Source organism: Mus caroli, unplaced genomic scaffold (genome assembly GCF_978045245.1).
Source record: "Mus caroli unplaced genomic scaffold, Mus_caroli_1 scaffold_1, whole genome shotgun sequence".
In the NCBI taxonomy this organism is placed as follows: domain Eukaryota; kingdom Metazoa; phylum Chordata; class Mammalia; order Rodentia; family Muridae; genus Mus; species Mus caroli.
In genome coordinates this window covers 133,300,355-133,326,009 of record NW_028227256.1, presented here as the reverse complement: position 1 = coordinate 133,326,009, position 25,655 = coordinate 133,300,355, and the positions used below count along the sequence as shown (strand labels likewise).

Sequence of the window (25,655 nt, the reverse complement as noted above, 5' to 3'; positions counted from 1 at the left end):
ATCTGTGAGGCTCTCATCAGTTTCTGATGCCACCTCCATGCGGAAGGCCACTGCTGACCTTCAGAGCCTCCCTTTAGGATGCTCTCACACACAGCTGTACAGTCGAGAATGAATAAGGACCACCAACAAAGGACAAGCTGCCTTAGGATAAGCATCTACAGGGGGTGTGGGGATGGAAACGGATGCCGGTAAGTGCTAAGTCCCTGTGAAACTCATATACCTCTGCATAAATCCCAACCAGTGTCTCATCTGGAGCACTGTGGACCGTCAGGGCTGTGCTCTGCTGACTAAAGAGGATGCCAGCAGCATCCTTGGTCTCTGCACATATGCAAACACATACACTCACATATGCACGCATGTACATAGCGTGATCTCTAAAAAAAAAGTCTCAACACACGGCCCAGGGTGAGGAAGAAGGGATGCACTTAAAGAAGCAATGTAATGGATTTACTATGTTTTCAAATTTTGATATTAAATGTATTCACATTGACCTTCCAATTGAGATTGTGCAGAACACTGCATAATTAATTTTATTTAAAAAAAAAGCATTATTATTGAGTGTGTACACAGGATGGGGGAGGGCATCTGTGTAGATGTTAGAGGACATTTTTTAAATTTACTTGATTTTTATTTTATCTGTATGTTTTGCCTGATTACATATATGTAAATGGACATATGTAAATATGTACGTATGTAAATGAACATACATGGTTTACACACAGTGCCTATGGAAGCCAGAGGAGGGTGTTAGGTTCTCATGGAACTGGAGGTACAGACAATTGTGAGCTGCCACGTGAGTACAGGGTACTAAAATCAGCTCCTCTGGAAGAGCAGCCAGTGCTCTTTAACCCACGAGCCATCTCTCCAGCCCTGTCAGAGGACAACTTGTGCTCCAGGAATTGGACTCAGGTGACAGATTTTACATGATCTTTACCTGATGAGCCATCTGTGCAAGACTGAATAAAATTTTTGAAAATTATTTTAAGAAGTGTATATATATATATATATATATATATATATATATATATAGGGGCAGGAGAGATGACTCAGAAGTTAAGAGCATTCACTCCCAGAGTGGTGGCTCACAACTCTCTATAAGTCCAGGTCCAGTCATTCCAACACCGGCTTCCGGCTTCCGGGGCACCAGGCATGCAAGTGGTACTCAGATATACATACAGGCAAAATACACATACAAAATTTGTTGCTGTTTTGGTATTTTGAGACAGGGTTTCTTCTCTGTATAACAGCCCTTCCTGTCCTAGAACTCCCTTTGTAGACCAGGCTGGTCTCAAACTTGCTGCCTACCAAGCACCAGGATTAAAAGTCTAATTTTTTTTTTTTTTTTTTTTTTTTTTTTTTTTTTTTTTTGGTTTTTCGAGACAGGGTTTCTCTGTATAGCCCGGGCTGTCCTGGAACTCACTTTGTAGACCAGGCTGGCCTCGAACTCAGAAATCCGCCTGCCTCTGCCTCCCGAGTGCTGGGATTAAAGGTGTGCGCCACCATGCCTGGCCAAAAAAAAAAAATATTTAATTAAAAAAAAAAATTAGAGCCGGGCGTGGTGGCGCACGCCTTTAATCCCAGCACTCGGGAGGCAGAGGCAGGCGGATTTCTGAGTTCGAGGCCAGCCTGGTCTACAAAGTGAGTTCCAGGACAGCCCGGGCTATACAGAGAAACTCTGTCTCAAAAAAAAAACAAAATAAATAAATAAATAAACAAACAAAATAAATACTTTTTTGCGCAAGTATATGCGGGCAAAAATGGTCCCCAGGCCATAGACAGAGAGCAAGAATGATCCAGTTGATGTTTTCCGAAGGAAGCGCCATAGAGGATTGGTTTCCATGGCTCCAGTGATCCAGGCTCCAAACCGAAAGGAAGCTGCAAAACCACTGGGAAGGCCATGTGGTGTGGATGCAGGGACTGGGAGTAATGGCCCCCTTAGAAGCAGAGGCTTAGAGGCACGGTCTGGGCCACAGAGCCTGCGCTGCATACAACATAAGCGTAAGTGTCCTTCCAGAACTTCAGAATTTCTCTCCTGCTATTTTTTGTGGGGGGTGTTTCGCCTGCATGTAGGTCTCTGTACCATGTGGGTGCCTGGAGCCTGTGGAGGCCAGAAGAGGTTGGTGGACACCCCCAACTGGAGTTACTGATGGTGATGAGCCACCGCATGGGCTCTGGGACTCAAATCTAGGTCCTCTGGAAGAGCAGCCAGTGTGCTCTCAACTGGTGGAGCATCTTTCTATCTCACGCCTCAGTAATGTTATAGCTGCATCTTTCTTTCCTTTTCTCTTTGAGTGGGGTCCTACTCCATAGGCTAGACTGCCCTCCAACTCAAGGCAACTCTTGTCTCAGGCCCATGACTTAGTGATTCAATCAAGCTCCCCTTCTCCTCCCCCTGCACAATGGCAACATTAAATAGCACACACAGGCAAGCCTGAGGAACTACTACAAGTCATAATCTCATAATCTAGAGGTAACAAAAGACATAGGGCCTTCTGGGGCTGGAGAGATGGTTAAGAGCACTGAATGCTCTTCCAGAGGTCCTGAGTTCATTTCCCAGGAACCACATGGTGGCTCACAACCATTTATAAGATCTGGAGTCCTCTTCTGGCCTGCAATCACACAAACCAGTAGAACGCTGTCTATATAAAAAATAAAGCCGGGCGTGGTGGCGCACGCCTTTAATCCCAGCACTCGGGAGGCAGAGGCAGGCGGATTTCTGAGTTCGAGGCCAGCCTGGTCTACAAAGTGAGTTCCAGGACAGCCAGGGCTATACAGAGAAACCCTGTCTCGAAAAACCAAAAAAAAATAAAAAAATAAAAATAAATAAATAAATAAATCTAAAAAGAAAAAAAGAAAGGAAGGGAGGGAGGGAGGGAGGGAGGGAGGGAGGGAGGGAGGGAGGAAGGAAGGAAGGAAGGAAGGAAGGAAGGAAGGAAGGAAGGAAGGAAGGAGATAGGACCTTCTTGTACATATTCAGCTGGGTGTGATGGTACACACACGTACTTAGGAGCCAAGAGGCAGGAAGATCAGGAGTACAAGGCCAGCCTGAGCTATGTAGTATGATCCTATCTCAAGGTTTTTTGGGCTTAAAAAAAAATCTCTGGCTAGGCATAATAGCTTTGCCTACCACGCTTGAAGTCCTGGGTTCAATTCCCAGTGTTAAGAAATAATTAACTATAAACTGGAGAGATGAACTGGCTGCTGTCCCAGAAGACCCAAGCTCAGTTCCCAGCACCTGCGTGCAGCTCACAAGCAGGAAATCCAGCGCCGCCTTCTGGCTTCTCTGAGTACTGCATGTACTCGTAAGCATCCATGTAAGCAAAACTCACATAGAATTTTTCATGTTTCATTGTTTTAATTAATAAAACAACATTTAAAAATATACTCAGTTTCTAGATTCAACTCCAATTCTCCAATTTTTTTTCACCAATACATATTTAAAATGCTTTATATTTTTACAGTAATCTACAATAGTAATGCCTTTCAGATCTGGTATCTCATCTGACCTCACTAAGTTTGGGGTCTATGCATCCATCCAGGTTTGAGCGTGAGGCCGTGGGCCCTGGAAACCACATGACTGAAGTTCTAAGTTCAGTGTTCTTCCAGGGACCACACAGCTTCTGAAAGAAAGGCAGCCAAAAGTCCGCAGAGCGTGGCAATGACTGCTTTTGGAAGTACAACCCTGGCAAAGACAGCGGCGTGCATTTGACTCGACTTAGGAAGGGTGGGCTTGCCAAGTTCACATTTGGTATCTGAATCTTTGAAAGTAAGTCAAGAGTCCTCAACCTCAGAGACTCCGAACAATCACACTTCTTAGTTTAGTTTGGGCCATGAGTGAACACAGGGGAAGCTGGCCTTCTGAAAACTGTGTTGGCCAGGGACTGGCAACACACAAAGCCTCCAAGACAAGAGACAGCATAGTAATTGGTGCAGTGCAGTACCCTGGGAGCCGAATCCTCAGATGGCCAACAGACCGCACAAAAGAACGGTCACGGTGGAGATGGGAGGCATCCCTGCAGCCAGCCTGTGTGCATTCAGTAGGCCCCTCAGCAGTAGTGTCTGGGCTCTGGGGACCTAGCATCAGAGTATGGTGGAGAAGCAGCAGAGGCACAAGATGCCCACCACCACTGCAAGCAGATTCCACCTCCAAGCCATACTTTCCCCAAGCACAAGCTGGGGGATATTTTAGTGAAATGAAACAATATATTCACAGCCACATGAAATATTAAAAGGTCCATCGAGTCTTATTCATAAAGGCTGATCCTGGCTGTCTATGGTGCAAGGCCTGGGCCAGTCACCTCCGTGTGTTATCCCATGTGACCCTCAATGTCCACAGCATTGTTAGCACTGTATGAAAGATGAACGTGACACAGTCATACAAGTGTGAAGGGACAGAATCCACACTCCAATCTGCCTGGCTTGTCTCCAGAGCTCATGTCACTGTTGGGTGACCTACACCGCCTTTCTCTTCTTCCCCACGTCTTCAGTTTCACCTCAGCTTCCTGCCATGCCTTTTTTCTGAAAGTTAACTTTCAGCCTCACTTGTACAGCAGTGTCCCTCAACCTGTGGGTCTCGACCCCCTGTCACAGGGGTCATCTAAGACCATCCGAAAGCATACTTACATTATAACTCATAGCAGTAGCAAAACTACAGTTATGAAGTAGCAATGAAGTAATTTTATGGCTGAGGGGGGTCACCACAATATGATCTAGAAGTGTATTAAAGGGGCGTGGCATTAGGAAGGTTGAGAACGGCTGTTATAGAGGAAGGGCGGGAACCTCTGCATCTCTCCCCTGTAGGTCAGCTGCCGGTCTGCAGCTCCAAGCAGAGTCCCTAATTCTAGCTAGCTAGGTTGTGTGTGTGTGTTTGTTTGAGACAGGGTCTTACTACATAGACCTGACAGGCCTGGAACTCAGAGCTCCACCTGCCCTTGCCAGTGGAGAACTGGGATTCAAGGCATGTACTACCACACCAGCTTAGATTTTTGTTTTGGTTTTGCTTGCTTGTTTACATTTAGTTATTTTACTTTATGTGTGTATGTGCACCACATGCATGGCTCTTGGATCCCTTTGGAATGGAGCTATGGACGGCTGTGAGACACAGTATGGGTCCCGGGGATCAAATCAGGGTCCTCTTAATTGCTGAGCCATCTTTCCAGCCCTTGGACTCAAATTCTTTTTATTCATTTATTTGTTTGTTTATTATTTTTTGAGATGGGGCTTCGCTGTAAAACAGCCCTGGCTGACCTGGAACTTGCTTTGTAGACCAGGCTGGACTCAAACTCCTGCCTCTGAGTCTCAAGTGCTGGGTGGGATTAAAGGCATGCAACATCAGTACTTGGACTAGAATTATTGATCCTCCTGGCTCTACCTCCCCAGTGCTGAGTTTATAGCTGTGTGTGCTATAGTGCCCAGCTTCACAATCAGCTCTTAACTAGCTGGTCCTTAGTGAAGCTGAGAGCCCGGCTGATTCAGCGAGCTCACTGGTGCTCCTGCTGCAGCTCTGGAGTGTGCATAGGGCACACAGTAGGAACAGCTCAATGTGCTTACAAGTTTTGGTTGTAAACCTGGGCATGTATTCAATCCAAATTCCTGTGTGTTCTGTCCATGGTCTTTTCTCCTGGCTGTGGTACTAAGGACCGTATCCAGGGCCCATGGCTATCAGCAAGTTCCAACCACTGAGCAGTATTCTCTATGGCTTTTGTAGTCTGCATTTTGAGAAGGGCTCATGAAGCTGCCTGGGCTGGCCTGGAACTCACTCTGTAGCCCAGGCAGACCTTGAATTGGGGATCCTTTTACCTCAAGTTCCCTAGTAGTTTGATGACAGGCCTTTTGCCACAAGAGCTAGCAAACAGATCCACAGTGCACATTTTTCCAGGACAGTGGCCCTAAGGGCTTTAACTTTGAGCTTCGGCTTTAGAGGAAGACAGTTGACTCTAGTGGTGGCCCTCCCTAAGGCTTTCCATGTTAAAACAAAACAAACAAACAACAACAAAACAGCCCACCTTAAACCTTGGCTGACTATTTAATTTGCTGTCCAAACGCCGACAATTTGGATCAGCGGTTCACAACCTTCCTGATGCGGCTACCCTTTAATACACTTCATATTGTGGTGACCACCAACCATAAAATTATTTTCGTTGCTACTTTATGACTGTAATTTTGCTGCTGTTATGAATCATAATATAAATATCTGATATGTGGGATATCTGATATACGACCACAGGTGAAGAACCGCTTCCTTAGACAGTGGAAGGGGAAGCTGGGCATGGTGGATCAGCTGTAATCCTAGCGATGCTGAGGCAGGGGGATCAAGACCAGCCTAGGTTGCACAGTAAGACCCTGTCTCCAGGGTGGGCAGAGAAGGGGGTGCCAACAGCACCCACTCCTTCTTGACACCTGACCTTTTTTTTCAAGTCATAAAAGGAAGAGTGTGCAAATGTGTCATGACACACGTGTAGAGGTCAGACAGAGGTCAGCTTCAGGACGATTTATCCTTCCACTTGTATAAGGGTTCCAGGGCTCGAACTCTGCTTGGCAGCCCTGCGCAGCAAGGGCTTTTACCTGCTAAAGCATCTTGAAGACCCTACTGTCTCCCCCTAGGAGAGACATATTTAGAGGTTATCTGAGAGGAGAAAATAAATCAAAGTACTTTCTTTTTTTTTTTTCTTCTTGTCCAAGGTTGCACATCACAGGGAAAAGTGACATACATTTTTTTTAATTTTTAATATTTTTATTACATATTTTCCTCAGTTACATTTCCAATGCTATCCCAAAAGTCCCCCATAGCGCCCCCCACTTCCCTACCCACCCATTCCCATTCTTTTGGCCCTGGCATTCCCCTATATTGGGGCATATAAAGTTTGCAAGTCCAATGGGCCTCTCTTTCCATTGATGGCCGACTAGGCCATCTTTCCATACATATGCAGCTAGAGACAAGAGCTCCGGGGTTCTGGTTAGTACATCATGTTGTTCCAACAATAGGGTTGCAGATCCCTTTAGCTCCTTGGGTACTTTCTCTAGCTTCTCCATTGGGAGCCCTGTGATACATCCAATAGCTGACTGTGAACATCCACTCCTGTGTTTGCTAGGCCCCTGCATAGTCTCACAAGAGACAGCTATATTTGGGTCCTTTCAGCAAAATCTTGCTAGTGTATGCAATGGTGTCAAAGTACTTTCTCTGCTTAGTCATCAATCATCACAGAAAACATTTGTGAACAGGTGAGTGCAGGTGGGGTGGGGAGGCGGGCAGGATCTATACACCCAGCCACGAGTAGGCCCTGAATCAGACAACAGCTCAGTCCTGGAACTCACTTTGGATATGACACCATTCAACCAGTCATCATGTCAGATCCCACAGGTTGAAGACACTTTGGTCCCAGGCTCCCCACATCCCATGCCAGTCGCTATGGATCGTTTTTTTGAGTTGTGCTTCTAACCAAATAAAACTCAGCTGTGCTAGTCAGTGCTCTATTGCCTGGGAAGAGACACCATGATGACCACAGCAACTTTTTTTTTTTTTTTTGGGGGGGGGGGTCGTCTGTGTAGCCCTGGCTATCCTGGCACTCACTTTGTAGACCAGGCTGGCCTTGAACTCAGAAATCCGCCTGCCTCTGCCTCCTGAGTGCTGGGATTAAAGGCGTGCGCCACCACGCCCAGCTTCCTCAGCAACTCTTATGAAAGAAAAAGTCTGGTTGGGGCTGGCTTACAATTTAGAGGTCGGTTGTCGTCATAGTGGGAAGCACGGCTGCATGCAGGCAGACGTGGTGAAGGAGATGAAGCTCTGAGTTCCACATCCGGATTGGCAGGCAGCAGGAAGAGAGAGCCACACTGAGCCTGTCTTGAGCTTCTGAAACTCAAAGCTCCTCCCCCTACCCCCAGTGACACACCTCCTCAAAAAGGCCACACCTACTCCAAGGCCACACCTCCTCATAGGGCCAGGCCACTCCCTGTGAGCCACTGGAGGTCATTTCCTTTCAAACTACCACACCAGCTGTGCCTCCCTCCTCCTGTTTGGCTAATCTGCTGGTGTTGCAAGTAAGGAAACAGGCTTGCTGGCTTACTGTAGAACTAGGTAACGGATGAAGGGACGCACAGGGCTCAGGGCATAGTCAAGACAGGGGTTTGAGGGAAAGCCAGCTTCCAGGTGCTTGGAACAGCCAGCCATCTCATGGCTCTCCGAACTCAGGTCTTTGTGGAATGTTCACTATGTAGGCATGACTGAGTTCATGATTGAGTTGATCACTGGTAACAAATTTGCAGCCTCTCTCGCTTCCTTCTCTGCGCTTTCCCGGTGCCCAGGCCCCATCCCAAAGCCAGTAATTAGCTCAGTAGCAACCAAAACCAAACAAACAAAAATCTCACATTTATCATACGTTTACTCCTCGACATTACCCGTTTCCTGAGCGCGGTTCAGGCACACTAGGCAGGATGGTGTGGGGGAGCATTTGTTGAACATATGAGGTGCTGGGTATCATCCAAACATTGCCTAGAAAAAAAGTCTAGTCAAAAGAGCACATGTATCCCATCAGCTGCGGTGATTTTCAATACGGAGCAGAGCCTACCGCAGGTGGGCTTGACCCAAATGGCCCTGCCGCAGGAAAACGGCTCCTATTTTGTCGCCCCAAGCACAATCTGACTGTGTTTCTGATATTAGTGCATTTTGAGGACAGAATGTTCGGGGCTTCAGGAAAGTATATGAGCAGAAACTGTCTGCACCTAAAATGGCCACCAGAGCAACAGCCAGACAACATTTAACCGCATTGTAATCTATCTGCCAGCTAAATGGCATACTCTCCAGCACGATGCCTGTTGACAATTGCCATGGTAACCGTGGCAGGGAACTATAAAAGGAACAAAAAGAGACTGCCTTAAGGTTCCCAGAAAAGAAATGAATAAATATCTTCACTACCCATCACCCTTATTAGCTGTCCTTCACCTCATTTTTAAAAAATTTTTTTATTTACCTTTTTTATTTACCTTTATTTTATGTGCATTGGTGTTTTGCCTGCATGTATGTCTGTGTGAGAGTGCCTGATCTTGGAGTTACAGACAGTTGTGAGCTGCCATGTGGGTGCTGGGATTTGAACTGTCTTCTGGAAGAATAGCCAATGCCCTCACCTGCTGAGCCATCTCTCCAGCACTTTCTTCCCCTCATTTTTGATACTGTATCTATAACCTCCCTTTGTTCCCATTTCTCTTGTTCTTGTTGAATAGGAAGAAATCTGTTTCGCTATTTAATCAATGCTCATTGCTTTCTCACTTCAGAAAGGGAAAAGAGATTAGTCTAGAGACAAAAATCTTAGTAACAAATCAGGCTGAGGGAATTCAAGGCCAGCCTGGGCTACATAGAGAAATACAGGTGAAGGCCAGTCCGAGAGACAAAGAAGGCTGTCTAAAATCAACCAATCAACCAACCAACCAACCAACCAACCATCTGATAGCAACTAGAAATCTCTAACCATGTTAGGAGAAACAACCCTGACTCCAGGCTGGGTGTCCCTGCCTGCTCTTGGAATACCAGCCCTAAGGAAGTGGAGGGAGGAGAGAATCAGGAGTCAACATCTTCTATTCGTAGGTTTAGGGCCAACCTAGGCCACATGAGACTCTGTCTCAGAAAGAAAGAACAATGGGGGCATGACACACTGGGAGAATGCTTACCTAGTAGGATATAAAAAGTAATAGGTTCAGCCGGGCGTGGTGAGCCATGCCTTTAATCCCAGCACTCGGGAGGCAGAGGCAGGCGGAGGATTTCCGAGTTCAAGGCCAGCCTGGTCTACAAACTGAGTTCCAGGGCAGCCAGGGCTACACAGAGAAACCCTGTCTCAAAACAAAACAAAACAAAACAAAACCAAAAGTAGTACGTTCAATCCCCAACTCACAAATGGAATGTAGTCGCCCAAGCCTGTAATCCCAGAAATGGGGAGCAGAGCCAGGATTAGAAGTTCAAGGTCATCTTCAGCTACATGGTGACTTACAGGGTAGCCTGAAAAACATGAAAAATTACATATGTATATAATATATATGCGTATAGATATATATACTGTGTATGTTTCTCTTATACGTGAAATCTATAAAACAAAAAAAGGATAGGGCACTATGGGAAGATAAATATGATCAAAGGATACTGTTTATATATATTAAGACATCTTAATAAAACCTGTCATAGCCAGGTGTGGTGGTGCACGCCTTTAATCTCAGCACTTGGGAGACAGAGGCAGGTGGATTTCTGAGTTCGAGGCCATCCTGGTCTACAGAGTGAGTTCCAGGACAGCCAGGGCTACACACAGAAACCCTGTCTCGGGAAAAAAAAAAAAAAAAACTGTCATACCATAGTGATCTGATAGTAAGTTCGAGGCCAACCTGAGCTATGACAGAGAGACCTGTCAATAATAAATAAAGAAGAATATAAAATACTATAAATAAAAATATAAAATACTATAATGAGACCCATTGTTATAAACAGTGAATACTTTTATGATTTCTCTTGTTGCTTTTGTCTTCTGAGACAGGGTCCCTTTGAACTTCCCTGTCTGTCTGCATGAGTGCAGAATGACATTGTTTCTCACAATGGACTCTATCCCAGCCTTTGCAGGTTGGCTTCCCGTCCCAGGACTCTCTTCCCTGCACTATGTGAAAACTCAGCCTGCTCACCCAACACTGACATCACTCAGGCCTCACACCACCTGTAGCCAACTTCTGAGGACAGGGAAGAGTGTGTGGAGACTGGCTTGTCCCGGGGCACAGGGTCCACTTCCCTCGAACAGCCGTGTCAGTGGCAGATAGGCAGGCCGGCTGCCACAACTGTGCCTCCCAGTATTCGCACCCCTTGTGCAATCCTTGCCTTGAGAAGGTACACATCCTGTGGCTAGCTCCTCACCAGTCAATAAAGAGCCTAGGTATGCAGTTATATGACACAAGGCTTGAGAGGCCACTCGCTAATGGAATCCTGCTCTTACTGGCTTGACAAAATAGGGAGCCATGTTATGGTGAGGAATTGAGTGGCCTCCAGGAAGTAGGGCTGGTGATCAGATCACAGCCAAGAAGGGGAGGCAACTTGAGAAGAACTGAGTTCTGCCAATAGCCCTGTTAGTTTGGAAACAAGCCTCAGATCCAGGCAGCAAGCCATAGCAAGCTGTGCCTGCCCTAACCCTTGCCCTCAGAAACCGTGAGGTGTTAACATCATCAACACCACTATGGTCAAGATGGTACTGTACCCAGAGGCCAGTAGCTGATCACCTGCCAAGCCAAGGACAGGTCACTGTTGCCACAGAATGGAGAATATCCAGGTTGGAAGGCAAAAGCAAGTGTCCATCATTGTCCCTACCTGGGGTGACATGTCCCACACTTCTATCCTGAGGCTTCTATGAACAGCATAGAGAACAAATTGTATGCATATAGACTCTGGGAAAACGAGTTCCCTTAACCACACACACACACACACACAGCCACACACACACACACACAGCCACACGTTTAAAAGTAAAATCAAACATATAACCTTTGATTTTGACCTATCCATACCAATTATAGTGACCACCCAATAACTGAAAACTGACTATAAGCAATACTTTATGGTCCGATGGAGTGGATTTTAAAATGCAATCACCATAATGGATTTAAAAGTAATTAAACGCACTATAACATTTTAAAATAGTCTCTACTAGCCTGATGTGGTGGAGCAAACCTTTTTTAATTCCAGCACCCTGGAAGCAGACACAGGTGGATTTCTGTGGGATCAAGACATTCTGGTCTACATAGCCAGTTCTAGGACAGCCAAGGCTATACACTAAGAACCTATTTCAAAAACAAAAAAGTTTATATTAGTCACACGTAGTTGCATGTAGTTGCATGTAGTAGCATGAAATCCCAGGACTGAGAAACTGAGGCAGGAGAAATGAGAGTTTAAGGTTAACCTGGGCTACAAATTAAGACCCTATCTCTAAATAAATAAATGAAAGTGTTTTAAAAATGAATCATACATACAAAAAGTCACAAACTGTAACTACATGTAAATATAAATATATATATATACATATTGAGCACTGGCTGTTCTTCTAAAGGTCCTAGATTCTATTCCCAGCAACCACATAGTCGCTCACATAGTCCCATCTGTAATGGGATCCGATGCTCTCTTCTGGTGAGTCTGAAGACAACTACAATGTACTCATATAAATAAAATAAATATATACTTCTTTTTAAAAAAGAAATATATAAATATGCTTGGGAGGCAGAGCCCCTTCATTTGTTCCATTACATGGTTTTAACCTTGACTTTGCTAAATAGTGTCTTTAAACAGGACAGTGAATTACTGTGGTCATTAGGTTGGTGTCATTTGTCACCCTTGATGGCGACTTGGCTTCTGAATATAGAAGGCTGTCAGGCCTCTCGCTATATAGTTGTCAGTGATCCAGACCAAATATACATGCATGCTTTAGTCAAATGTCAGACTCCAGAAAGGTCCTGAGCAAACGTAGTGGGAAGGTCAGAGTGGGACAGCTTGCCTGATGAACATGTCCTTGGCACAGAGATAAGCCAGGAACCGAGGTGGCTGTGTAAGAGCGGAAAGAGGCAACAAAACCCAGAAGGGAGATACTCAGAAATCCACCTGCCTCTGCCTCCCAAGCGCTGGGATTAAAGGCGTGCGCCACCATGCCCAGCGGCAGGCTAATTTCTAAATTGGAGGCCAGCCTGGTCTACAGAGTGAGTTCCAGGACAGCCAGGCTATACATAGAAACACTGTCTCGAAAAACCAAAAAAAAAAAAAAAATTCTATAGTATGAAGAAGACTAGCCCTAACTTACTGTGTAATCTAGGCATTAAAAGTAAAAATAACTGGGCAACAAGTTGCATATTTATAATCCTGTCACTCAGAGCAGGAGGCAGGATTGCCATGAACTCAAAGCCAGGCAGGGCTACATAGCAGAACCCTTACTTATTAAAAATACTCTTGTAGCCAGCACTCAAATTAAGTTGTAGAACACTCAACAGCAACAGCAGCATCCCAGCTCCCTTGCTCTACTCCCCGCCAGCCTCCCCCATCTCATCCCAGTCACTGTCCCAACCACTGGCTTCACTTGCAAACAAGTATTACAAAGCACCTGGTGTGCTTCTGCCTCCTGTCACTCAGTATCATTTGTGTAATGCTCACCCATGGTCTCATGTGTGGAGAAAATCTAATTTGCTCAGAACTTCAGAGAAGGCTGTCACAAGCAGCCAGCATACTGGAGGTCATAAGGCATATTGGGAGAGTAAATAGAAGGGTGTGGGGTGTGGGCGCCTGAGTAAAAATAGGTCCCTCAAAACAACACACACACACACACCTCATTTGCATGTGGCTGAATAGATCAGAAGGCCAGTGTTCCCAACCAAAGCTCTGTCCTTCTTGCAGCCTAGGAAGTAGCTTAGGCATGGAGGCCCAGGTTGGGTACCAAAATCCAAACCAGAGGTGGTACCAAGCCAAGCAAGGGGCCAAACTAGGACAAGAAAGGAGGAATGATTAGAAAAGAGAGTCTAGGGCTGGAGAGATGGCTCAGTGGGTAAGAGCACCCGACTGCTCTTCCGAAGGTCAAGAGTTCAAATCCCAGCAACCACATGGTGGCTCACAACCATCCGTAACGAGATCTGGCGCCCTCTTCTGGAGTGTCTGAAGACAGCTACAGTGTACTTACATATAATAAATAATAAATAAATCTAAAAAAAAAAGAAAAAAAAGAAAAGAGAGTCTAACATGGGCTAGAATATAACTCAGTTGGTAATTGTTTGCCTTGTATGCAGGAGTCTTGGGTTCGACTCAATCCACATGAAGTTTAAGGTCAATCTCCTATACTTTAGACCCAGTCTCAAAACAGGAAGGCGGGGGCAGGAAAATAGTGGGTCTAGTGTTTGAAGCCTCTCCTGACCCCAAGCCCATCCCTGCAGCCACTTCATTCCATGCTCAACTGAAGAGTAGCAGTTATCTTTACTCAGCTGGAAATGCCTTTAGAATCAATTTTCAGCCGGGCAGTGGTGGCACATGCCTTTAATCCCAGCACTTGGGAGGCACAGGCAGGTGGATTTCTCTGTTGGAGGCCAGCTTGGTCTACAGAGTGAGTTCCAGGACAGCCAGGGCTACACAGAGAAACCCTGTCTCGAAAAAAAAAAAAAAAAAAAAAAAAAATCAAAACAAAAAAAAAAAAAAAAGAAAAAAAAAAGAAGCAATTTTTAAGTATAACTTATAAAAGGTTCATTTTACATCTTTACTGAAGAAGAAATAAGGTCAGCTGGCTAGTGGAGGCCCAGGCCTTCAATCCCAGCAGTCAGAAGGCAGAGGCAGGGGGATGATCTCTGTGAGTACCACAGAGTTCTAGGACAGCCACAGCCACACAGAAAAAATGGGGAGGAAGGAGTGGTAGAGGGGGCAGATATAAAGTCTAAACTCAGCAATCCTAACTTACACTCAAAATTACTCCCTGGGAAATTCCTTTCAAATATTCAAAAGATATGAAGCGCACATAAACCGGGTGTGGTGGCTCACACAGTCCCAGGACTTGGGAAGCTGAGGCAGGATAGTGAGTTCAAAACCAGCCAGGGTCTACAAAACAAAGGGTCTGAGGGTGGATGTGCTTTTAAAAAAGGAGGAAGCAGAGGAGGAGGGGGGAAGGAGGAAGGGGAGGAGGAGGAGGAGGGGGAGGAGGAGGAGAAGTAGTAGTGGTGTTGAAAATGGTCTAGGTAGAAAGACAGAAAGTCGATATGACTCCAGTTACTTAAATTTCATTCTAGACTTTCTGGCAAGTTTTGCAGTCTCAAGATAAGAAAGGAGATGACAAGATAAGATGTGCACCCTGGCAGGAAGCAGATAGATGGCTGGGGAAAGATGGAGACAGGAATGCTTTAAGGCGTTAGTGGAGGTGCACACCTAGAGCAAGCACAGACATTAGATCTGCAAAGTGGTCTTAGGAAAACGCGTGTTTCCTTTTTTTTTTTTTTTTTTTTTTTTTTCGTTTTTCGAGACAGGGTTTTTCTGTATAGCCCTTGCTGTCCTGGAACTCACTTTGTAGACCAGGCTAGCCTCGAACTCAGAAATCCGCCTGCCTCTGCCTCCCGAGTGCTGGGATTAAAGGCGTGCGCCACCACGCCCGGCGCGTGTTTCCTTTTAAAAACCGTCTTGTTACACTTATTTTCTGTGCTAGGGAGCACACGTACGAAGTCAGAGGACAACTTTCATTTCTACTCTGCGGATTCTGAGACCTGAACGCAGGCAGAGCCGGGCCTTCACCCACTCAAGGGCTTAAGCAATATCTCCAGGAAACTGACAGCCTGCTGCTTCTTGAAGACAATTCTCCTTCCACTCCTCAGGTTAAATATCACCATAGATCAGGGCAGCGTGTCCTCCAGGTCTCACACCTCAGAATAAACAGTCCTGTTTCCCAAGCCAGGCCTTAGAGCACTCCTCGGAGCTCTCCTGCAGAGAGGAGCCCTTCCCCTGACCCTTTCTCTCCTGTTTTCTTCCTTCTCTTCCCCAATTCCCTTTGTTGGTAAACTAAAATGTTCTTGAGCCAAGCTTTGGACTTTTGTTTTTTTTCTAGTTGGCCTTCCAGAGCAGAGTTAAACCAGTTTGGCAACCTGCCCCTTCCCTCCCAGAGTTTCTCCTCCCTCCTCCTCGCATCTCACAAAAGTGCTACTGAGGCTCACCATCTTACCGTAGCTCTGCAGAATCAACAGCACACAATCTGCTATAAATAAGTGAGAAAGAGCCAGAAGAAGAGGCCAGGAGAGAGAAGGTGAACCCAGGGTGGTACGTGCCTGTAATCCCAGAATTCCAGAGGCTGAGGCAAGAGGATCTTGGCAACTTTGAGGTCAGCAGGGTCTATGAAGCAAGACCTTGTTTCAAAAAAGTGGAGGCTGGGCCAGGAGAGATCGCCACCTCATCTAGGAACGGAAACGGGACTCCAATTGAGCAACCCGGGAACTTAATCATTCCCTGCATCCGACAGGGGTGTGCCCAGGGCTTAAGGGATGCCTATCAGGACACATTCCTGATTTCTCTATCTTCATGCACAAGTCTGACCCTCACTGCTGGGCTTATCCAACGGGCTTTGCTGAATCCAAGAAATAAGCTAACTACAATTGAGAAAATAAAGTCCAGAGCTGGAGAGATGGCTCAGTGGATAAGAACACTTGCTATTTTATAAAGGATCTGCATTTCCAGCAACTGAATGGGGGTTCACAAGCATCCTAACTCCAGTTTCAGGATGCACAAGATATCCAGACCTACCTGCAAGAAAAACATTCATACATATAAAATAATAAAATAAAATAGGTCTAAAAGAAGAAAGGAAAAAGGCCCAGTTGCACATTTAACCCCAGCACTCAGTAGTCAGAAGAGACAAGGGCATCTCTGTGAGTTCAAGGTCAGCCTGGGTTATACAGCAAGCTGCAGGTGGGGCTACACAGTGAGACCCTGTCTCTAAGAAAAACCAAAAAAGAATAGAAAGAAAACACAGGGCTGGAGAGATGGCTCCGTGGTTAAAAACACTGGCTGCTCCTGCAGAGTACCCGGACTTGAATCCCAGCTCCCACATAGTTTACAACTGCCTGTAACTCCAGTTCCAGGGGATCCTGGACCGCTCACCTCCATGGGCACCAGGAACACACATGCTATGTGCACCGATATATACAGATAAAGCACTTATATACACAAATAATTTTAAATTATTATAAAAATAACATCCTTATATATCAACTGGCAAATGGTCACTACCCTAACACCTCCCAGGACACTGACTCCTTAACATAAGCCCCAGGACCTTAATACTTCAGCCACACTCGTGGATGGTCCAGACCATCGGTGCTAACTGTTGAATGTCTATGTGTGTTGCTCTCTCAGGAAGAAAAATCCCTAAGATAGTTTCCAAAACCTTGGGAAACACTGGGGAGGAAGGCTGCACTTTCTTCCCTTCCCAGCACCTCCCCCCACCCCCACATCCTGCACTCCGCCAAGCCCCCACCCCACCCCACCCCCGCCACCCGCACACCCCAAGCAGGCTTACCTCCCTCCACCTTGCTTTCCTTTTCTTTTCTCTTCTCTTCTCTTTTCTTTTTTTTTAAATTTATGGAACACTTCACAAATTTGCATGCCATCCTTGTGCAGGGGCCATGCTAATCTTCTCTGTATCGTTCCAATTTTAGTATATGTACTGCCAAAGCGAGCACTTTTTTCATTTTTTTAATTAAAATTTTCTTTTTGAGAATTTCATACATAAATAGTTTCCTCCCTAATTGGGAGTCCCAGTGCTATTGTTAGTTTTGGGGTTTTGGGTTGGTTTTTTTTTTTTTTTTAATTTTTTGCTCTTTTTGTACTGGGACACGGAGCTACACATCAGCCTCAGAAGGCGAATTTTTCATATCTAGTGCATCATAGAACTCTCTAGAATCTCCCTCTTTACACTGCAGTGTCACCTACACACACACAGTGAAGCCATACATCTCTACATGCACAGCACCAAGAAACTAGAAACATCTAACATCCTATCTGTGAGAAATGTGGAGAATTCTTACACCACAAATTCAAAAAAGGCAAAGAAAACACAAAACACATATAATTTGGGGTTTCCCATACATTCCTGGATCAAAAACAACATCTAAGGTTGCTATTTTAAAGCCAAATTAAAGTGTTGGTGTATATGTGTGTGTGTGTGTTTATGACAGGAAACTACCCTAACAATAACACTTTATTTCCTGCAAACTACAAATAAATTCCATGCATTCCCATGCTTACTTTGCTCTGGAGCCCAGGGCCACTGACTCAGAGTCGGAGACCTCCTGTGTCATTGAGAAGAAAGTTTCTGTTAGGGCCCTAAGGTCTTTCTCAATGTTTTGAACCACTTAACAAAGAATTTGACAAACTGAGATACGTGAAACCTTAGTCACCAAGGACGGCTTCTAAGACCTCAGCCTACAGGTATTTTTACCGAGCCATCCCTGAGTCACCAGGCTCTCTAAAAAACTCCAGTATGATCTTGTTTCACTAACCTTCACATCTTTTCCTAACGGAGCTTGCCGCCGGTGGTCACGTGATGCTGATCCCCTTCCTTTTGGGGGCGCAAGCAGCAGAGATTCAAGGCAGTCGGGTCACCTGATTCGCACCCACACAAAAGTGTTTGGTAATTGCTAACTAAACAAAGAGGAAATGGCCAGGCCTGAAGCCACATTCCCAAACTGAGTTCCTTGGAACATTCCTCCTTAGAGGTGCTTGCTGACCCAGGGCGGTGGCTAACCTCCTGCTGTGCACAGGAATCCACCAGGCCCACATCTTACAAGCCTCTCACTCAGCGGTCCCCAAACTTACCGGACACTCCCTTTTCTCTAGCATCGTCATTAACATTCCGCCTGTACCTTAGGCCTTGCCTGTTGGGTCAGTTCTGCTGAATTCACAGCCCAGGTATTGTGGTTAATTATCCCTTTCTTACTCCAGGAGTAGTCAGAAGTCAGGATGTTCGTTTGTTTTTGATGGAGGGGATTGGGCCTCAGGCATGCCTGGCTTTCCTCTACCACCGAACTTCCTACCTGTTAGAATTTATGTCCTTTGGTGGGAAACGCTCAATCCAAAATCCATTGGTCTGTCACTACCAGTTTTCCAGGGGAGACAGGGTGAGGTAGCCTTGCTTCCTACTCACCTCTTTCCTGGCATTACAGGATATGCCAATTCCTTGGCCTGGCACTTGACCTACATGGCTGAGAGTTTACAATCAGGAGTTGCAGTCTGGATTCAGAGTCCAGTCTCCTCTGTTTAATAGACTTTGGGCAAATTGTTTCACCTCTCTGAGCTTCAAGGTTTCTATCTGTGAAACAGAATAAAAGGTACCTGGCTTTTGAAAGAAAGTTTTTTCTAGAGCAGATTAAATTGGCTACATAGCCAGGCAGTGGTGGCACATGCCTTTAATCCCAGCACTTGGGAGGCAGAGGCAGAGTTCAAGGCCAGCCTAGTCTACAGAGTTCCAGGACAGCCAGGGCTATACAAACCCTATCTCAAAAAAAAAAAAAAAAAAAAAAAGTGGCTATGTAAAGCCTGAAGTATGCTCGCTCTGGGGCACACCCCTAAGCGCCAAGAGCTGGTTTTCCTGTGCCCTTGGCCCCACCTTTAGTTAATACAGCTTTAACACCTAGGACAGAAGACAGAGGAAATGGAAAGTTTGGCTGGAGGAGAAAGAGGGCGCCTGCGGAAACATTTTACAATGTGAAGTGAGGTCAGAGGCACTGACACAAAGGTGAGGTCAGAGGCACGGACACAAAGATCAAAGCCTCTGCGTGTACAAAGTAAGAGGTGTGTCCCAGTCTGAGGAGCCAGGTCCTACCTCCAAAGCCTCCGCGGCTGCACTAAGCACCCAAGGATGGGACCTCTTCCCTTTCTCCCCACACAGCCACCAAAGGCCATCACAACCAAAGGATGAGAGCTGAGGGCAGGCACCGAATGCACTTCCCTAACCACAGAGACAAACAGAGTTAAACATTGTTTTAAAAGGGGTGTGCTCAGCAAGTATTTGTCGAATAACTAAAAGCTTTGCACGAAGGAGAGTTAAGTATGCCCGTGAATAACTGAGATTAAAGAAGCATGGGGGGGCCGGGCGTGGTGGCGCACGCCTTTAATCCCAGCACTCGGGAGGCAGAGGCAGGCGGATTTCTGAGTTCGAGGCCAGCCTGGTCTACAAAGTGAGTGCCAGGACAGCCAGGGCTACACAGAGAAACCCTGTCTCGAAAAACCAAAAAAAAAAAAAAAAAAGAAGCATGGGGACTGCCATTTCTGTTCACCCACAGAGGGAGAGTTAAGTTTATGGTGCAGGACAACCAGCTCTGTACAATGAAAGCAATCATAGACAGTACATAAATGACTAATGCAGCTATGGCCGGCCAGTAAAACTATATTTGTTTATATATTTATATAGATGTGTATGTTTGGGTATATATATATATATATATATATATATATGCAGAAATGAATATACATGCAGAATCACACAGAGAGATTCAAAGTTTGAATGATCTCATATGTTAAGACTTAGGATTTCTTTTCTTTATTAAATCATTTATTTATTTATTTATTTATTTATACTCCAAAATTTATTCCCCTCCCGGTCCACCCTCTGACTATTCCACATCCCATACCTCCTCCTCACTCCCCTGTCTCCACGAGGATGTCATCCCCCCACTCCCAACTCTACCTCTCCTGCCTTAGGTTTTTCTAACCACTTAAAAACTTAAGAACCAAGCCGGGTGTGATGGCGCACGCCTTTGATCCCAGCACTTAGAAGGCAGAGACAGGAGGACTTCTGAGTTCGAAGCCAGCCTCTTCTACAAAGTGAGCTCCAGGGCAGCCAGGGCTATACAGAGAAACCCTGTCTCGGGGAGGGGGGGGGGGGGACAGCTGGGCCTGGGAGATCACATACTCCTAGAACCTAAGAAGTTGGAGCAGGAGGATTGCTGTACATTCCAGACCACCGTGGGCTATAATATGAGACCCTGCCGCAAACAGACAAAAAATGTAGAATCCATTCTTGGCTCACAAACCTTTATAAGAATAGGTGGTGATCAGATTTGACCCAGAGCCAAATTCTGCTTAGGAAATGACAGGAGATACAACCATAAGGAAATGTCAACTGAGTATGTGCTATGTGCTGGGACCTGCTAAGTACTACTGATTGCCACAGTCCGGAAGAGAACCCTGCTGTCCCTGCCCTTAGGAAGCTTAGCGTTCTAAACAAACAAGATAGCTGGCTCCTTGGGAAGAGAAAAGGAACAGGCAAATTACAGGCTCAGCGAGGCCAGGTCAGAGGCCTGCTCTCTCCTCTGTGGCCCCCAGATCCGATCTAATCCACTAGATCCCAGCGGGGTACCATCTCTACTCACAGCTGGTAGCAGCGGAAGCCAGGGCACAAACCTTGATTTGTCTCCAAGCCTGAGACTTGGTAAGAGTCAGGAGTCCCAGGTTCGAATCTTCCCTCTGCTCGACTCATAACCTCAGTTTCAATGACAGGAAGGACAGACAACAATCAGGGTTGTGGGGAATGGTGGTGCTCACCCAAGCGCCTGGCTCGGTTTGATGAACAGCAAGATGACTTCTCCCTCTTCCTTTCCTTCCTCCTCTCCTTCTTCTGCCTCTTCTTTTTCTTGTATGTTTGAGGCAGGCTCTCACTGTGTAGCCCTGGCTGGCCTCGAACACACGCTCTGTAGACCAGACTGGCCTCAGACTCGCAGTGATCCATCTGCCTCTGCCTCTCAATTAAAGGCATGGGGCAGCATTCCAGGGTCTTCTTCCTCTTCTTCTTCCTCCCCTTCTTCCTATTCTCCTTCTGATGGCATTCACTATGCCGCTCAAGCCACCCTCAAACTCATAGGAATCCTCCTGCCTCAGTCTCCCGAGTGCTGAGGTTACAGACTGGTGCTGTGACACTCAGGTTTGGTGGGTGATTGGAAATGATCCTGCTTGCCTGCCCGACTCGCAATATTAACAAAAGTTACCAGGTTGGGACTGTTTCCCCAATGGTCACCTACCGAGTTCAGATCAATTACTTTTACGGCTAATCTGAACTTTGTAATGTGGGCTTTGCAAACAGTGTGGAGGCTGCTGAAGGGGTTACTGACTTTGCATTAACTCACACCCCAAACAAAGCAGCCAACATTGGGCACTGCCACCATAATAACCACGGCTCTGCCCTTGCCCTCAGCCTTAACCTTGGGATAGCACTGTCTTTGAAAGTGAGAAGCAGAGCAAAGTATCATAGACCCCAATGCCACTATAGTCTTGTACAGCTGTGTATGTGATACAGTGTGGGTGTGGCTGGAGAGACAGTTCAGTCAGTGACTAACAGCATTTGTTCTTGCAGAGGCCCTCACTTCAATTCCCAGCACCCACATTAGGTAGCTCCAACCACCTACAAATCCAGCTTCAGAGATGCCCACGGCTGACTGAATGCACACAGCGTACATTCACACTTACACACACATGCAATAAAAATAAATTTTAAGCTGGGCGTGGTGGCACACGCCTTTAATCCCAGTACTCGGGAGGCAGAGGCAGGCGGATTTCTGAGTTCGAGGCCAGCCTGGTCTACAGAGTGAGTTCCAGGAGAGCCAGGGCTATACAGAGAAACCCTGTCTCAAAAAACCAAAATAATAATAATAATAATAATAATAATAATAATAAAATAAAAATAAAATTTGAGAAGCTAATACAAATAAATTTAGCTTCAAATGTGAAAGCCAGAACTGAGGGGCTAGGAGTATAATAGTTCAGTGGTAGAACATCTGCCTAGTATGTAGAAGGTCCTAGTTTCTACCCATATCCCTACAAACACACAGATAAATGCTGATATTCCATTGTATATTAATAATCAGAATTGTAAGTTCCTAGTTACACAGAGGGGGGAAAAATTCAAGGAAGGGAAGATTCCCAGAGGCCTGCAGAGAGCACAGTATAAATTATAGCAAAAGCGATCACGTGAACTATATAGAACTCTAAAGGAAGAAGCAAATCATATGTATACAAATGCGGCTTGTGGTTTGGTCTTCAGTGATGGGGGACAAATGCAGTGCCCCGTGCACGCTTGGCGAGCATCCTGCCACTTAGTCCCCAGCCCTGGGTCTGAGGAGGGCGCTTAGATGAAGCTATTCTGTTCCATGATTAGGACTGCACTTCACTTGTGAGTAAGGAAGCACAAAACAAGAGACATGTTTGTTAGATTAGAGACACACAACGTGAAGGGGAGCTTCTTAGAAGACAAAACACATGAAATATGATTTTTGTTTTCTTTTTCTTTTCTTTTCTTTTTTCGAGACAGGGTTTCTTTCTCTGTGTAGTCCTGGCTGTCCTGGAACTCACTCTGTAGACCAGACTGGCCTTGAATTCAGAAATTCACCTGCCTCTGCCTCTCAAGTGCTGGGATTAAAGCCATGAGCTACCACTGCCAGGCTTCATCTTTGAAATTTTAAACTACAGCCGAACATTGGTGGTGCACGTCTTTAATCCCAGCACTCCGTCGGCAGAGGCAGGTGGACCTCTAAATTCAAGGCCAGTCTGGTCTATAGAGTTAGTCCTAGCACAGCCAAGACTACACACAGTGAAATCCTATCTGGGAAAACCAAATAAATAAATAAATAAATTTAAACCACAAATCCTTCCTATCAGCTTTACTGATGAATAGTTTTCCAGGCAGATCAGCTGTTAGATTTCACTAAATAAAAGATAAATGTAAACAATCATGAAGCAAGAGTATAACACATACTTAGTAATTTAGTCTGCAAGAGTCTTCCATTCATTTGAGCTGTGACAGACAAGACAGCGACTGTGTGCCCCAGGCCTGAGAGAAACACTGCAGCTCATTCAGCCTCTGGCTGCGGCTGCTATAAACCCTGCTCACCATCTTAGTATGCAGGCTTACAGAGCTTAAGCCGTGGCTTTAAAATTCCTAAATCAGGGAAATGGAAAAGCAAGGAAGTAATGAGCCGATTAGCATAGGCTCTGATAACTCTTCCAACCAAGCTGGGCATGCGGGAGGTAGGCTGGGAGCAAAGGAAGGGCACCCCTGGCTCCTGCCACTAAGCCAAGCCCTGGAAAATAATAACAGGTGGTCCAGAGAAGTGGGTGGGTAAGTAGAGGAGCAGCATTCATTTAACCCCACACTCAAGAGGCAGAGGGAGTGGGGATGTCTATGAGTTCAAGACCAGCCTGGCCTACAAATGGAATTCCAGGCCAGCTAGCTAGGACCACACAAATGAGACCCCAAGCAAAAAGAAATAAGAAAAGAGAAATGGGTGAGATGGAGAGAAGACGAAGGAAGTTCAGGGCCACAGCCTAATAGTCAGTTTAGGGCCCATGGGGAAGAAGCATGCCTGAGTGGAGACAGGGACAAAGGGAAGAGTGACCGCAGTCAGAATACAGAGAAACGAAGTAAGAAAGGAACTGTTATTATATTTTATTTATTTAACGTGTGGATGTGTGTTTATGTGTATGCATACACCCATGTTACAGGACGCATGTGGAGGTCAGAGGACAACTGAAGGAATTAAATTTATCCTTTATGCAAGGGTCAAACTCTGGAGGTCATGCTTGGCCAGTGTCTTTATCTTATCGTGCCATCTTCTTGGCCCCAAGAAACTCAAGAATTTTATTGTGGAAGTTGTTTTGGTTTCATTTCTGTTGCTGTGATAAAATACCCTGTCCGTCCGTCCCCCCCCCAAAAAAAAAAGGCAGTTTACCATTCTGGGTTACAGCCTATCCTTTTGAGGAAATCAAGTCAGGAATTGAAGCAGCCAGCTACACCACATTCAAAACAAAGACCAAAGAAAATGTGCATACCCTCATTGGTCAGTGCTTAGCTGGCTCTCCTCCTCTACATACCATTCAGGGAGCAGCCTGGGGACTGGCTCAGCCCTCCCTCAGGGTGGGTCTTCCTTCCTCAATTAACAACTAGGACAATCAGGGCTGGACAGATGGCTCAGCAGGAAAGAGCATTCCTTAGAGCTCCTACAGAGGACACAGGCTGCGTGAGGCTCCAGCACCTACCTGGAGGCTCACAGCCACCTGTAATTCCAGTTCCAAGGACTTCTTCTGACCTTCCAGGGCGTTGTACACATGGAAGCAAAACATTCAAAGACAAAAAATAAGTCATGTGTATGTGTTATGACATATATGTATGTATGTGTGTATATATACATATTTGTATATTGTACATACATAAACATATATGTTATATGTGTGTATATGCGCACACACACATATATATGATACACCATAGACTCTTCTGATTGAGACACTTCCTCATTAGGACTCTCAGACATTCTATATTATATCAAGTTGACATTTAAAACTCAGAGGGAGGGGCTGGTGAGATGGCTCAGTGGATAAGAGCACCCGACTGCTCTTCCGAAGGTCCGGAGTTCAAATCCCAGCAACCACATGGTGGCTCACAACCATCCGTAATGAGATCTGACTCCCTCTTCTGGAGTGTCTGAAGACAGCTACAGTGTACTTACATATAATAAATAAATAAATAAATCTTTAAAAAATAAATAAATAAAACTCAGAGGGAGAGGGTTGGAGAAATGGCTCAGAGCTCTTCCAGAAGTCTTGAGTTCAATTCCCAGCAACCACATGATGGCTCACAACCATCTGTAATGGGTTCTGATGCCCTCTTCTGGTGTGTATGAAGACAGATACAATGTACTCATATAAATCCCTGTCTTGATAGACTGAGTCCCAAGAGACATTTCCTGAAATTAGAAAGCTAGTAAGGAAGACTAGGTATGTGTGACTGTTAATCCCAGCATTTGGGAACAGAGGCAGATGGATAATTGTGAGTTCAAAGCCAACCTGGTCTACACAGCAAGTTCCAAGTCATTCAGGGCTACAAGGTAAGACCCTGTCTCAAAAAATAAACAATTTAATTTAATAAAGTTAGGTAGGAAAATAAGGAAGAAACTGAAAAGCTGGTTGTCTAGCTAAGTCCCTGGAGGAGCAGGTTTAGGAAAGAGTCAGCTGCTAACAGAAGTGCATGTTGGGTAATGGGAAACTGTACAGCTCAGCGAGTGAGAGGGGGTGAAGACACATTTGGGCCTATGAGCATAGAGTCACTCACCCAAAGCTCTGGTGGCTGTGCCTTCAAAATAGTTCAAAATAGTGG

General features: G+C 45.6%; 1 long non-coding RNA gene and 1 other non-coding gene across 3 annotated transcripts; both read right to left on the bottom strand.

Moving 5' to 3' along the window:
- Positions 1 to 8,360: 8,360 nt before the first annotated feature.
- Positions 8,361 to 15,875, bottom strand: LOC110305181 (uncharacterized). 2 transcript variants are annotated; one of them, XR_003837221.2, is made up of 3 exons: positions 15,681 to 15,875; positions 9,882 to 9,985; positions 8,361 to 8,488 (listed from the first exon to the last, which is right to left on the bottom strand). It is a non-coding gene; the product is annotated as an uncharacterized LOC110305181 (long non-coding RNA). The 2 variants fall into 2 exon arrangements; XR_015045249.1 differs by lacking the exon at positions 15,681 to 15,875 and adding an exon at positions 11,687 to 11,836.
- A 1,211-nt stretch (positions 15,876 to 17,086) lies between these two features.
- On the bottom strand, positions 17,087 to 17,193 carry LOC115032570 (U6 spliceosomal RNA). Its single transcript, XR_003838215.1, has one exon. It is a non-coding gene; the product is annotated as a U6 spliceosomal RNA (small nuclear RNA).
- Positions 17,194 to 25,655: the final 8,462 nt, after the last annotated feature.